A 13921-nucleotide genomic window follows, 5' to 3' on the forward strand; every position below is an offset into this window, starting at 1 on the left:
GGGGGGGCGGGCCGGCGGTGGCGGGGGCCAATCGGCGCCCGCGCGGGCTCGCAGGGAGACCCCGTATGGGAGCGGCCGCGGCGGCGTGGGATGCGGCGTGATGGGCGTGCGCCGCCGCCAATGGGTAGGGAAAGGCGGGGCGGAGGAGTGACTGGCAGCGCGGACCGCCAATCGGCCGCGCGGTTGTCGCCCCGGGGGAAGGCGGGCTCGCACACTGACGTGCGCGCTGCCCAATCCTAGCTCGGAGGCGGTGGCCGCGGCGGAGCGCCGCGCCAATGAGAACGGCGGTCCGTCTCAAACTGGCCAATAAGTCCCGCGAGGAGGCGGGGCGAGCGGCCGGGCTGCGCCCTTGGAGGGACGGCTTGGCGGCGCCGGGAATGTGGCGGAAAAGGCGCCATTTTGGTGCTGGCTCCGCCCCGGCCGCGACCGCCGCTTTGCCCGGAGCCGGCCGACCCCGACCCCGGGCGGCGTCCCCGCGGTGGCCACGCCGGCTCGGTAACCCAGGCCGTGTCGCGATAGCGCCGCTCTTCGCCCTCCCGGTGACCTTTTTCTGTCACGAGCCACCTCCAGCCCTGTCGCGACAGCTGCCCTCCGCGTGTGACATGTCCTCACAGGCCCGCGGCGGGGCCTCGTCACTGTGTAAACACCCCCAGGGCCCAGTCACATCAGCGGGCCCTCAAGTCCCTGTCATGACATGCTCTGCCTCCTGTCACAGCACCCAGCCGTGTCGTGACCGGGACTGTCACCGCAGGGACACCGTGGCCTCTCCCCGCCTCAGGCAGGAGCTCTTGGGGTCAACCCTGCTCTGGGAATGGGGGCGGGGGGCGGTTTTGGGGGGTTCCACAGCGAAAAGCCACTAGTTTACAAAAAATGAAGTTTTTTGAAGGCAAACGAAACATGAGGGTCCCTGGGGGACGTGACCGTGTGGCCACCCCGGCAGCGGGAGACGGGCACAGCTGGTGACAAACTGGGGGGGGGGGGACGACACAAGGAGTGACGTTTAACTATTACTATTTTTTTGTTTTCCAGCATCAAAGCCACACGCCCCACACGACACCGTCCCCCCCCCGAAGCCGCCTTGTCACCCGCTGCCTCTCCCCACCGGCCACCGCCCTTTGATGTCCCCAGGTAATGGGGGGCCACGGCGCGGGGAGCCCCCCCCCAGCACCCCCCCCACAGCCCCGCTGTTGATTTTGGAGGCGCTACCAAGGCCAGCGATCCCCTTGCCCGGCTCCCCACCGGCCGCCCGGATGCCGTCTTCGTTGTGACCTTTTTTATTTTCCACTTTTTTTGGCCTAATTCCCTTCATCCTGCGGCTGGAAAAGGGCCGTCGCTCACCGCGACCTCACCCCGTTTCCAGCGGAACTGTTTTATTTCGGCTTCTCAGCGCGGCACCGGCCCCGAGCCCCCGGAGTCATTAAAATAACACTGGACAAAAAGCAAAGACCCACCCGTGGAGGTGAAATAAAACCAACCCCCCCTCCGGCAACCAGTGGTTTTTGGGGACAGCCCCTCATCCTGGCTCCAGTGCCTCACGGAGCCCGTCCCCCAAAACCCCAGCAACGGGGAGGGGACAACCGTCCTGTCCCCTCGCTGTCAAGGGAAGTGGTGGCTTTGTCCCCCCTCCCTGTGCCGGGGGGATGTGGCCGCTATTTCACCCCAGACCCCGCTGTGGTCTTGAAGTTACCCCTCCTGCCTCTGCCATCGGGGGGGTCCCGGTCCCTGTGTCCCCCCGCATCAAGCAAACGCGGCGCTTCCTTTCATCCGGCCTCACGTCCTGCAGTGGTGGCACTTGGGGACATGTAGGGACACAGAGCGTGTGTCCACCCCGCCCCGTGCCTCAGTTTCCCCTCCTGACCCACTGTCGTGGCACTTGGGGACACAGAGCGTGTGTCCACCCCACCCCATGCCTCAGTTTCCCCTCCTGACCCACTGGGGTGGCACTTGGGGACATGCAGGGACACAGAGCATGTGTCCACCCCGCCCCGTGCCCCAGTTTCCCCTCCTGACCCACTGCGGTGACACCTGGGGACACCGAGCATGTGTCCACCCCACCCCGTGCCTCAGTTTCCCCTCCTGACCCACTGGGGTGGCACTTGGGGACATAGAGCATGTGTCCACCCCGCCCCGTGCCTCAGTTTCCCCTCCTGACCCACTGTCGTGGCACCTGGGGACATGAAGGGACACAGAGCATGTGTCCACCCCACCCCGTGCCTCAGTTTCCCCTTCTGACCCACTATGGTGGCACTTGGGGACACAGAGCATGTGTCCACCCTGCCCCGTGCCTCAGTTTCCCCTCCTGGCCCACTGCGGTGACACTTGGGGACAGAGAGTGTGTGTCCACCCTGCCCCGTGCCTCAGTTTCCCCTCCTGACCCACTGAGGTGGCACTTGGGGACATGCAGGGACACACAGTGTGTGTCCACCCCACCCCGTGCCTCAGTTTCCCCTCCTGACCCACCGGGGTGGCACTTGGGGGTGCAGTGCCACCGGGGAAGGGGACAAACTCGGGGTTTCTTGGTTCGTTTGTCCCCGTTGTGGCGTCCCCGGGGCCGGTGACGCTGCCGGGGCCGTGCTTGGCAGCCAAAGGGTCCCCAGAAGGGTCTGACCCGGCGCTGGGGAGGGCACAAGGTGGGTGGGGGATGTGGGTCTGTCCCCATCCTGTCACTGTCACTGTCACTGTCACCGGAGCTCAGTCCCGGCCCACTGCTCACGCGGCCTCCTCCTCCTCCTCCTCCTCCTCGTCCCGCTGGGGGGGGGACAACGGGGGACAACCCCCCACCCCACCCTGCCGGGGGCCTGGGGGCCGGGGGGGGGCTGGGGCTGGTCTGGGGGGGCTGGGCAGAACCACCGCAGGGCCCCCCCCTCCGTTAGATCCTCACGCCCAGTTGGGACCCCCCCCTCACCCCCCCAGCACCCCATTACTCCCATCACGATTGTCACCCCATTAACCCTCCTCCAGTAGCCCCCCACCATTAGCCCCCCATTAACACCCCCCCCCAGTTACCCCCATTGGGTCCCCCTTCCATCCAGCAACCCCCCACCCCATAAGGACCCCCCCAATTAATCCCCCCATGAACCCCCCCCCAGTTACCCCCATTGGGACGCCCCCCAGTACCCCCCCCACCCCAGTAGCACACCATTAACCCCACTGCCCCCCCGCCCCAGCACCCCACTGTCTCCCGTTAGCCACCCCCCTTAGCACCCCAGGCCGCGCCCCCTTCCAGTCCTTCCCAGTCCCTCCCAGTCCCTCCCAGTCCCTCCCAGTCCCTCCCAGTCCCATCTCCCCCTGGTGGCCGCAGAGGGTCGGTCCCGCCCCCGGGCGAGGGTCTCTACTGCCGCCTGGCGGGGTCGCCTGGCCCGGCTGTCCCAGCCCTGTCCCAACAGTGTCCCCAGCCCTGTCCTGTCCCCAGCAGTGTCCCGTCCTGTCCCCAGCCCTGTCCCCAACCCTGTCCTGTCCCCATTAGTGTCCACAACCCTGTCCTGTCCCCAACACTGTCCTGTCCCTGTCCCCAATAGTGTCCCCAACCCTGTCCTGTCCCCAGCAGTGTCCTCAGCAGTGTCCCCAGCCCTGCCCTGTCCCCAACAGTGTCCTGTCCTGTCCCAAACACTGTCCCCAACCCTGTCCTGTCCCCACAGTGTCCCCAACCCTAACCCTGTCCTGCCCTGTCCCCAACAGGGTCCCCAGCTCTGGCCCCGTCCTCACCCCAACCCTGTCCTGTCCCTAACAATGTCCCCAACCCTGTCCTCATCCCAACTCTCTTCTGTCCCCAACCCTGTCCTGACCACAGTCTTGTCCCCAACCCTGTCTTTGTCCCCATCCCCAGCCCTGCCATTTCCCAGGGCTGTCCTGTCCCTGTCCTGCTCCTGTCCCCAACCCTGTCCTGGCCCTGTCCCCATCCCTCCCCTGGCCCCAACCTTGTCAATGCCCTTTCTTTGCCCTGTGCCACTCCCTGTCCCCATCCCTGTCCCCAACGCTACCCCTGTGTCCCCCACCCCATCCATGTCACTGTCCTGTCCCAGTTCCTCTCCCCATCCCTGTCCCCATCCCTGTCCCTGTCCCCAAACCTCTCTCTTTCTGTGACGCTGTCCCATCCCTGTCCCTGTGCTAGCTCTCCTGCTGTCCCCATCCCTGTCCCTTTCTTGTCCCCAACCCTGTCCCTAACCCAGTCCCTGTCCCCATCCCTGTCCCATCCCCATCCCCATCTGCCTCAGCACTGGGGACACAGGACGGGGACCAAGGAGCGCTCAGCTCTGGCCAGGGGGCGTGGACCAGTATGGGGGCAAACTGGAAGGGGGAACAGGGGCACTGGGACCAATCTGGGGGGAACAGGGGCACTGGGATGAGGAAAGGGGGCACTGGGACCAGTCTGGGGGGAACAGGGGCACTGGGGTAGGTAATGGGGGCACTGGGACCAGTCTGGAAGTGAATGGGGACACTGGGGTGGGTGCTGGGAGCACTGGGACCAGTTTGGGGGCACAGAGAGGCACTGGGACCAGTCCAGGAGGGAAGGGGGACACTGGAATAAGGAATGAGGATGTTGGGACCAGTTCGGGGCAGAGGGAGAGGCACTGGGGTGGGTAACGTGGACACTGGGACCAGTTTGGGAGGGAATGGGGATACTGGGATGAGGAATGGGGGCACTGGGGTGGGGCATGGGGGCACTGGGACCAGTCTGTCAGGGAAAGGGGGACACTGGGATGAGAAATGGGGGTCCTGGGACCAGTCAGGGGGGGCAGAGGCACTGGGGTGGGTGACATGGACACTGGAACCAGTCTGGGAGGGAATGGGGATACTGGGATGAGGAGTGGGGGCACTGGGATGGGTTATGGGGGCACTGGGACCAGTCTGGGAAGGAATAGGGATACTGGGATGAGGAGTGGGGGCACTGGGATGGGTTATGGGGGCACTGGGACCAGTCTGGGAAGGAATAGGGATACTGGGATGAGGAGTGGGGGTACTGGGACCAGTTAGGGGGGGCAGAGGCACTGGGATGGGTAACATGGACACTGGGACCAGTCTGGGAAGGAATGGGGATACTGGGATGAGGAATGGGGACACTGGGGTGGGTCACGGGGGCACTGGGGTGGTTGGGGGGGGCAGTGGGAGCAGCCTGGGGTGCCCAGCCCCCCGCCCCCCCCCCCCCGGGAGCGTCCCCCCGGGCCCCCCCGCAGGTCGCGGCCACAGAGGAATCAGGGCGACGCCGGGCGACTCCCAGCAATTTTGGGTTGGGAACCGCAGAAATGCAGCGTGGCACGAGCCAGCCCGGCCCGACCGCGGGGACAGGGACGGGGACGGGGACAGGGCACGGCCCGGGGGGGGGCCAGGCCACCGCGGGGGGGGGGGGAGGGCCCAGGACACTGAGGGGGGGACCTGGGGGCACCCAAGGCACCACCTGACAGCTTTGGGGGGACCCAGGGCATCGGGGGGGGGAGGCGGGGGGGGTGTCTCACGGCAGGAGGGGGGGCCCTGACAGCTTGAGGGGGGGGTCCCAGAGAATGGGGGGGGGGGTGGCCCTGGGAGCGCGGGGGGGTGGTCGCAAGGCTTGGGGGGGTCCCCTGGCAGTCTAGGGGGGGGTCACAGGGCTTGGGGGGGGGGACCTGGGGGGACCCAAGGCATCATGTGGGGGTCCCAGGCCTGGGGGGGGTGATGGTCTCCTGGCAGCCTGGGGGGGTCACAGGAGACCATGGGGGGGTTCCTGGCAGCCCTGGGGGGGGGGGGTCACAGGGCTTGGGGGGACTCAAGGCATCATGGGGGGGGGTCCCAAGGCCTGGGGGGGATCCACTGGCAGGCTGGGGGGTGTCCCAGGGCTTGGATGGGGGGACCTGGGGGGACCCAAGGCACCACGGTCCCTGTCAGCTTGGGGGGGGTCCCAGGGCACCATGGGGGGGGTCCCTGGTAGCTTGGGGGGGGGCAAAGTGCTTGGGGGGACCTGGGAGGGGGACACCAAGATTGCCAGGGGGGCCCTTGGCAGCCGAAGGGGGGACCCAGGACACCACGGCAGCTTGGGGGGGCGGGGGGGAAGCAGGATCTTGGGGGGGGGGGGCTTTTGGCGACCTGGGGGGGTCCCAGAACTCCTGGGGGGGTCCTTTGGCAGCTGGAGGGGGGTCAGGCCCCCCAATGCCACCCCCGCGGCCGCCGCTGCCACCGCTTTGATGTGGCTTCTGCACCGCAGCGCAATGAGAGCCACATGGCGGGGGGGGGGCACACAGCGGGGAGGGGGGGGACACACAGATGGGGGACAGACGGACGGGGGGTGCAGAGGAGTAGGGGGCTCCTCCGTGAACCTGGGGTCCACCCCTGTCACCCCGGGTGTCTCTGGCCATGCTGGGGGGGGGGTGGCCATCGTGGGGGGGGGGGGGGGGGGGGGGGGGGGGGGGGGGGGTGTCGATCCCTGTCCCCCCCCCCGCGTCGCTCCCCGTGTCCCCGCGGGCCGGGCCTGTCCCCCGTGGCCACCGCAGTTATTTCAGGCCCGGCCGGGGGATAATTAGAGGGTGGGGAGGAAGCGCCGCGGGCGTGGGCACGGCTCGGGCCCCGGGGCAACCTCTGCCCCCGGCTTCCCCGGGCCCGGGGACCCCCAGCCCCCCCCGGGCCCCTCGTCCCCTCCCGCTCCCCCCTTGTCTTTTAGGGTCCCCCTGTGTTCCCCCTCCCTTCCCCCATCCCCAGTGTCCCTTGGGTGCCTCCGGATCCTCTGGGTCCCTGCAGGTGCTCCTGGTGTCTTTGGGTCCCCCCTATGACCCCTTGGTCCCCCCAAATCTCCCCCAAGTCTCCCTGGGCTCCCCCATGACCCCATGGGCCCCCCAAATCTTCCCCATGACTCCTTGGCTCCCCCCATGACCCCATGCCCCCCCCCAAATCTCCCCCATGTCCTCCCGGATTCCCCCCCATTCCCCCATGGGTCCCCCCAAATCTCCCCCAAGTCCCCTGGCTCCCCATGACCCCATGGGCCCCCCCAAATCTTCCCCATGACTCCTTGGCTCCCCCATGACAAATCTCCCCCATGTCCTCCCGGATTCCCCATGTCCCCATGGGTCCCCCCAAATCTCCCCCAAGTCCCCCTGGCTCCCCATGACCTCATGGGCCCCCCCAAATCTTTCCATGACTCCTTGGCTCCCCCATGACCCCATGGCTCCCCCCCAAATCTCCCCCATGTCCTCCCGGATTCCCCATGACCCCATGGGCCCCCCCAAATCTCCCCCAAGTCCCCCTGGCTCCCCATGACCCCATGGGCCCCCCCAAATCTCCCCATGACTCCTTGGCTCCCCCATGACCCCATGCCCCCCCCCAAATCTCCCCCATGTCCTCCCGGATCCCCCATGACCCCATGGGTCCCCCAAATCTCCCCAAGTCCCCCTGGCTTCCCCATGACCCCATGCCCCCCCCCAAATCTCCCCCATGTCCTCCCGGATCCCCATGTCCCCATGGGTCCCCCCAGATCTCCCCCAAGTCCCTCTGGCTCCTCCATGACCCCATGGATGCCCCCCAAGTCCCCATGACCCCCTGGCTCCCCCCATGACCCCATGGGCCCCCCCAAATCTCCCCAAGTCCCCCTGGCTCCCCCATGACCCATGGGCCCCCCAAATCTCCCCCATGACTCCTTGGCTCCCCCATGACCCCATGCCCCCCCCAAATCTCCCCCATGTCCTCCCGGATCCCCCATGACCCATGGGCCCCCCCAAATCTCCCCCAAGTCCCCCTGGCTCCCCCATGACCCCATGGGCCCCCCAAATCTCCCCATGACTCCTTGGCTCCCCCCATGACCCATGCCCCCCCCAAATCTCCCCCATGTCCTCCCGGATCCCCCATGTCCCCATGGGTCCCCCCAAATCTCCCCCAAGTCCCCCTGGCTCCCCCATGACCCCATGGGCCCCCCCAAATCTTCCCCATGACTCCTTGGCTCCCCCCATGACCCCATGCCCCCCCCAAATCTCCCCCATGTCCTCCCGGATTCCCCATGTCCCCATGGGTCCCCCCAAATCTCCCCAAGTCCCCCTGGCTCCCCCATGACCTCATGGGCCCCCCCAAATCTTTCCCATGACTCCTTGGCTCCCCCCATGACCCCATGGCTCCCCCCCAAATCTCCCCCATGTCCTCCGGATTCCCATGACCCCATGGGCCCCCCAAATCTCCCCCAAGTCCCCCTGGCTCCCCATGACCCCATGGGCCCCCCCAAATCTCCCCCATGACTCCTTGGCTCCCCCATGACCCCATGCCCCCCCCAAATCTCCCCCATGTCCTCCCGGATCCCCCATGACCCCATGGGTCCCCCCAAATCTCCCCAAGTCCCCTGGCTTCCCCATGACCCCATGCCCCCCCCAAATCTCCCCCATGTCCTCCCGGATCCCCCATGTCCCCATGGGTCCCCCCAGATCTCCCCCAAGTCCCTCTGGCTCCTCCATGACCCCATGGATGCCCCCCCAAGTCCCCCATGACCCCTGGCTCCCCCCATGACCCCATGGGCCCCCCCAAATCTCCCCCAAGTCCCCCTGGCTCCCCATGACCCCATGGGCCCCCCAAATCTCCCCATGACTCCTTGGCTCCCCCCATGACCCCATGCCCCCCCCAAATCTCCCCCATGTCCTCCCGGATCCCCCATGACCCCATGGGCCCCCCCAAATCTCCCCCAAGTCCCCTGGCTCCCCATGACCCCATGGGCCCCCCCAAATCTCCCCCATGACTCCTTGGCTCCCCCATGACCCCATGCCCCCCCCAAATCTCCCCCATGTCCTCCCGGATCCCCATGTCCCCATGGGTTCCCCCAGATCTCCCCCAAGTCCCTCTGGCTCCTCCATGACCCATGGATGCCCCCCCAAGTCCCCCATGACCCCCTGGCTCCCCCCATGTCCCCATGGGTCCCCCCCCAATCTCTTCCAAGTCCCCTGACTCCCTCCATGTCCCCATGGGTCCCCCAAATCTCCCCATGACCCCCTGCTGTCCCCATGGGTCCCCCCCAATCTCCCCATGTCCCCCTGGGTCCCTCATACAGCCCTCCAGGTTCCCTACGTTCCCCTGGGACCCCCCAGATCCCCCCCCTCCATTTCCCCCGTGTACTCATAGACCCTCCACATCCCCCTAACCCCCCCCCATCCCCCCAGACCCTATAGATCCCCCAGACCCTATAGATCCCCCCAGACCCTCATCTTCCCCCTCCCCACCATGAGACCATGAACTTGAGCGGGTGAAGGTGGGATGCTGGGGGGGGGGCACCCACACAGCGGGTGAAAGGCCGAGCCAGCGGGGTGCTGGTGGTGACTGGGGGTGCTCAACCCCACTACGAGCCCTCAGAGACTCCCCACTGTCCCCCCCACCCCGTCCCCCCGTCCCCCCCCCCCCGGTCCCCGCGGCCGGCTGGAGCCCGCGGGTGCTGGCACGTCGTGCCGGCGCACCCACACGCGCTGGGGCCGCCGCTATTTCGGGGCCTCCGACCGCAAAAGAAACATCCGGGGGCCGGAGCGTGGCGGGAAGGGGGTGGGGGGGTGGGGACACACACACACACACACACACACACACACACACACGAGGGACGGGGGGGGGGGACACACACGTGGTGGCCACCACCGCCGAGTGGGGTGGGGGCACCTGGGGCCACCCCTGGTGTCCCCCGGCTGGTGGCCTGTCGTGGGGCGTGAGGACTCTGGGTTATGGGGGGGGCGTTGGGGACATCGTGCCGGGGACGTGGGGACACTGGGGATACTGGGGGGGGGGGGGGCACTGTGCCACTGGGGACACTGGGCTGGGGGGTACAACATTCCCAGTGCTTCCAGGGCCCCATTCCCAGCATCCCCAGTGCCCATTCCCAGTGCCCCTGGTGCTCCGTTCCCAGTGCTCCCCATCCCCAGTGCCCCCAGTCCCTACTCCCAGTGCTCCCAGTCCCCATTCCAGTGCTCCCCATCCCCAGTGCCCCCAGTCCCTACTCCCAGTGCTCCCAGTCCCATTCCCAGTGCTCCTCATCCCCAGTGCCCCAGTCCCTACTCCCAGTGCTCCCAGTCCCTACTCCAGTGCTCCTCATCCCAGTGCCCCAGTCCCTACTCCCAGTGCTCCCAGTCCCTACTCCCAGTGCTCCTCATCACCAGTGCCCCCAGTCCCTACTCCCAGTGCTCCCAGTCCCCATTCCCAGTGCTCCTCATCCCCAGTGCCCCCAGTCCCTTCTCCCAGTGCTCCAGTCCCCATTCCAGTGCTCCTCATTCTCAGTACCCCCAGTCCCTGTTCCCAGTGCCCCCAGTCCCTACTCCCAGTGCTCCCATTTCCATTCCAGTGCTCCCAGTCCCTATTCCCAGTGCCCCCATTCTCAGCACCCACATTCCCCACTCCCAGTGCCCCAGTGCCTATTCCCAGTGCTCCAGTCCCTATTCCCAGTGCTCCCAGTCCCCATTCCCATTGCTCCCATTTCCATTCCCAGTGCCCCAGTGCCTATTCCCAGTGCTCCCAGTCCCCACTCCCAGTGCTCCCCATTCTCAATGCCCACATTCCCCACTCCCAGTGCCCCCAGTCCTTATTCCCAGTGCTCCAGTCCCTATTCCCAGTGCTCCCATTTTCCATTCCCAGTGTCCCCAGTCCCTATTCCTAGTGCCCCCAGTCCCCACTCCCAGTGCTCCCCATTCTCAGCACCCACATTCCCCATTCCCAGTGCCCCCAGTCCCTATTCCCAGTGCTCCCATTCCCCATTCCCATTGCTCCCATTTCCCATTCCCAGTGCCCCCAGTGCCTATTCCCAGCGCTCCCAGTCCCCACTCCAGTGCTCCCCATTTTCAACGCCCACATTCCCCACTCCAGTGCCCCCAGTCCCCATTCCCAGTGCTCCCAGTCCCCACTTCCCAGTGCCCCCCCGCACACATGGAAGCCATTCGTGGGCTGATTTTCTCTCCCCTTTGAAGGCCGCGGTGCCCCCGGCCCAGCTGCTGCCGCTCACCGCAGGACTCCCGGGTCCCCGCGCTCCGCACAGGGGGGGGCCGCGGTTACAACTGGGGGGGGGGGGGGGGGGTGTCCCCTGGCCTCTGGGACAGACACCGGGATGGGGACAGGGACATCTCCAGCCCTGCAACCTCTGTCCTGCTGAGAACCCCCCAGACTCATGTCATGGGGGCTGAGACGCCCCAAACTCATGTCGGGGGGGCTGAGACCCACCCCAATTTGTGTCATGAGGACTGAGAACCACCCCAAAGTTGTGTCATGGGGGCTGAGACCCCCCAAACTCATGTCAGGGGGGCTGAGACCCCCCAAAGTTGTGTCATGGGGGCTGAGACCCCCAAACTCATGTCGTGAGAGTTGAGACCTCCCAAACTCATGTCAGGGGGCTGAGACCCCCCAAAGTTGTGTCATGGGGGCTGAGACCCCCCAAACTCATGTCGTGAGAGTTGAGACCTCCCCATACTCATGTCAGGGGTGAGACCCCCCCAAATTTGTGTCATGGGGGCTGAGACTCCCCGAACTCATGTCAGGGGGGCTGAGACCCCCAGATTTGTGTCATGGGGCTGAGACTCCCCGAACTCATGTCAGGGGGGCTGAGACCCCCCAATTTGTGTTATGGGGACTGAGACCCCCCCCCCCAAAGTTGTGTCATGGGAGCTGAGACCCCCCAAACTTGTCAGGGGGGGCTGAGACCCCCCAAACTCATGTCAGGGGGGCTGAGACCCCCTCAATTCGTGTCATGGGGACTGAGACTCCCCCCAAAGTTGTGTCATGGGGGCTGAGACCCCCCAAACTCTTGTCAGGGGGGCTGAGACCCCCCAGATTTGTGTCATGGGGTTGAGACCCCCAAACTCATGTCAGGGGGCTGAGACCCCCTCAATTCGTGTCATGGGGACTGAGACTCCCCCCAAAGTTGTGTCATGGGGCTGAGACCCCCAAACTCTTGTCAGGGGGGCTGAGACCCCCCAGATTTGTGTCATGGGGGCTGAGACTCCCCGAACTCATGTCAGGGGGCTGAGACCCCCCCAATTTGTGTTATGGGGACTGAGACCCCCCCCCAAAGTTGTGTCATGGGAGCTGAGACCCCCCAAACTTGTCAGGGGGGGCTGAGACCCCCAAACTCATGTCAGGCCAGGCCTGAGACCCCCCCAAACTTGTGTCGGATGGGGGTAAAGGAGTCAGGGATGGGGGAAGGCTGGAAGGACGTTGGGCTGGAGGATGGGCCCCCCCGGGCCCCCCCCTCGCCCCACGAGCAAGCCCAGGCGTCCGGCTGGGGTATAAATACCCGGGTAATTGCGGGGGCCCCGATCGCGGCCGTGGGGCGCGTGGGCAGCCGGCCCGGCGCCGCCCTGTAATCAGCCCCGCCACCGCCAGCCCTCGCACCCCCCCCCGCACCCCTCGGTGGGCGACCGCCAAGCTTTGAAGGGTCCCGGGGGACACGGTGGGGGGTCCCCACCACCCCCAAAAATGAGGAGAGACCTAAACCCCAATTCACACCCCCGGGCGTTCGGGTGGTTCCCAACACGCCCCCACACCCCCCCCCCCCCCCTGTAGTGAACCAAACCCCTCGCGGTCGACGTCGGTGGGAGCCAAACCCCCTGTGACCCCCCAAAAAACCCCGTGGGCCGAGGAAGAGGAGGGATGGAGCGGCTGTCCCAGTTTGCTCCCAGTTTGTGGGCAGTGGAAGTCCCAGCAAACGGGTCGGCGGGGGGGGGACGGGGACTGGGGAAGGAGGGGGGGGGGACGGTGGTTGCGGCCTTCGGCGGGCGGCCGCGGCGCCGGCGGCTCCGGAGCGGAAAGCCCTGAGTCAGGGCTGGGAAAGGGCCCCGCTGGCTCCCAAACGGCCGTGTCGGGGGAAAAAAATAGGAAAGGGGGAAAATAAAAAAGAAAAGGGGAAAATAGAAGAAAAAGGAAAAAAAAAAAAAGGCGGGGGGGAGAGAAAAAGGGGGAAAAAGGGAGTGGTTGGAATAACCTCTCTGTAGTGGGGAAACTGAGGCATGGGGGATCCCCAGCTCGGGGCCACTCGTGTCCCTGTCCCCAACCCTGTTCCCCTGCAAGTGTCCCTGGTCCTTGTCCCCAGCTCCGCATCCCCCTGTCCCCATCCTTGGTACCCCCAACCCCATCCTGGGCCTCTTCTGTCCCCATCCCTGGTACCCCTGTCACCATCCTGTCCCTGGTCCCCCTGTCCCCAGCCCTGTCCAGCCTTGTCCCAGCCCTGTCCCTTGTCCTCCTGTCCCATCCCTGTCCCAGCCCTGTCCCCAGCCCTGTCCCTGGTCCCCCTGTCCCCATCCCTGTCCCCATCCCAATCCCAGTCCCATCCTGGCCAGTTCCATCCCGTCCTGCTTCATCCCCATCCCTGATACCCCCATGTCCCTCCTGGTTCCCGTCTTGTCCCTGTCCCCATCCCTGTCCCATCCCTACCCTGCCCCTGTCCCCAGCCCTTGACCCCTCCAGCCCACCCCAGCCACCCCCCTCCCCAGCCCTGCTCCATCCCCACTGGCACCGTTTTGGGGTGGTTTTGTCCCATCTCTCACCCCGGATCCCCCTCCCCCTTTGCCCCTTTCCCCTCCCCAGCCCTTTCTTCCCCCTTTTGCCTTTTTCCTTCCCTCCTTCCCAGCACTTTCCCCTCCATCCCCTCCTTCCCTTCCCCCCCACCTCCCCCTTTCCCCCCCAGCCTCTTTCCTTTTCCCCTTCCCCTTCCCCTTCCCTTCCTGCCACCGCAGCCCCTCAGCCCTTCCCTCCCTCTCCCCACTCCTCTCCTTTCCCCTTCCCCCTCTCCTGCCCCCCCCAGTCCCTGTCCCCCAGCCCCCACCTCCCTCCCCCGGCCTTCAGCCTCCCTGTATTCCCCCATTCACAACTTTTTTCTTTACTTCTTTCTTTTATTTTTCTTTGGTTTATTTTTCTATTATTTCGCTTCTCTTTTTATATTCATTTTCTTTTTCTATTGTTTTTCTTTTCTTTGTCTTTCCTTGTATCTTTATTTTCCCTTCTTTTCTTTTCCTTTCCTCTTTTA

The sequence above is a fragment of the Strix aluco genome, unplaced genomic scaffold, assembly GCF_031877795.1.
Source record: "Strix aluco isolate bStrAlu1 unplaced genomic scaffold, bStrAlu1.hap1 HAP1_SCAFFOLD_112, whole genome shotgun sequence".
NCBI lineage: Eukaryota > Metazoa > Chordata > Aves > Strigiformes > Strigidae > Strix > Strix aluco.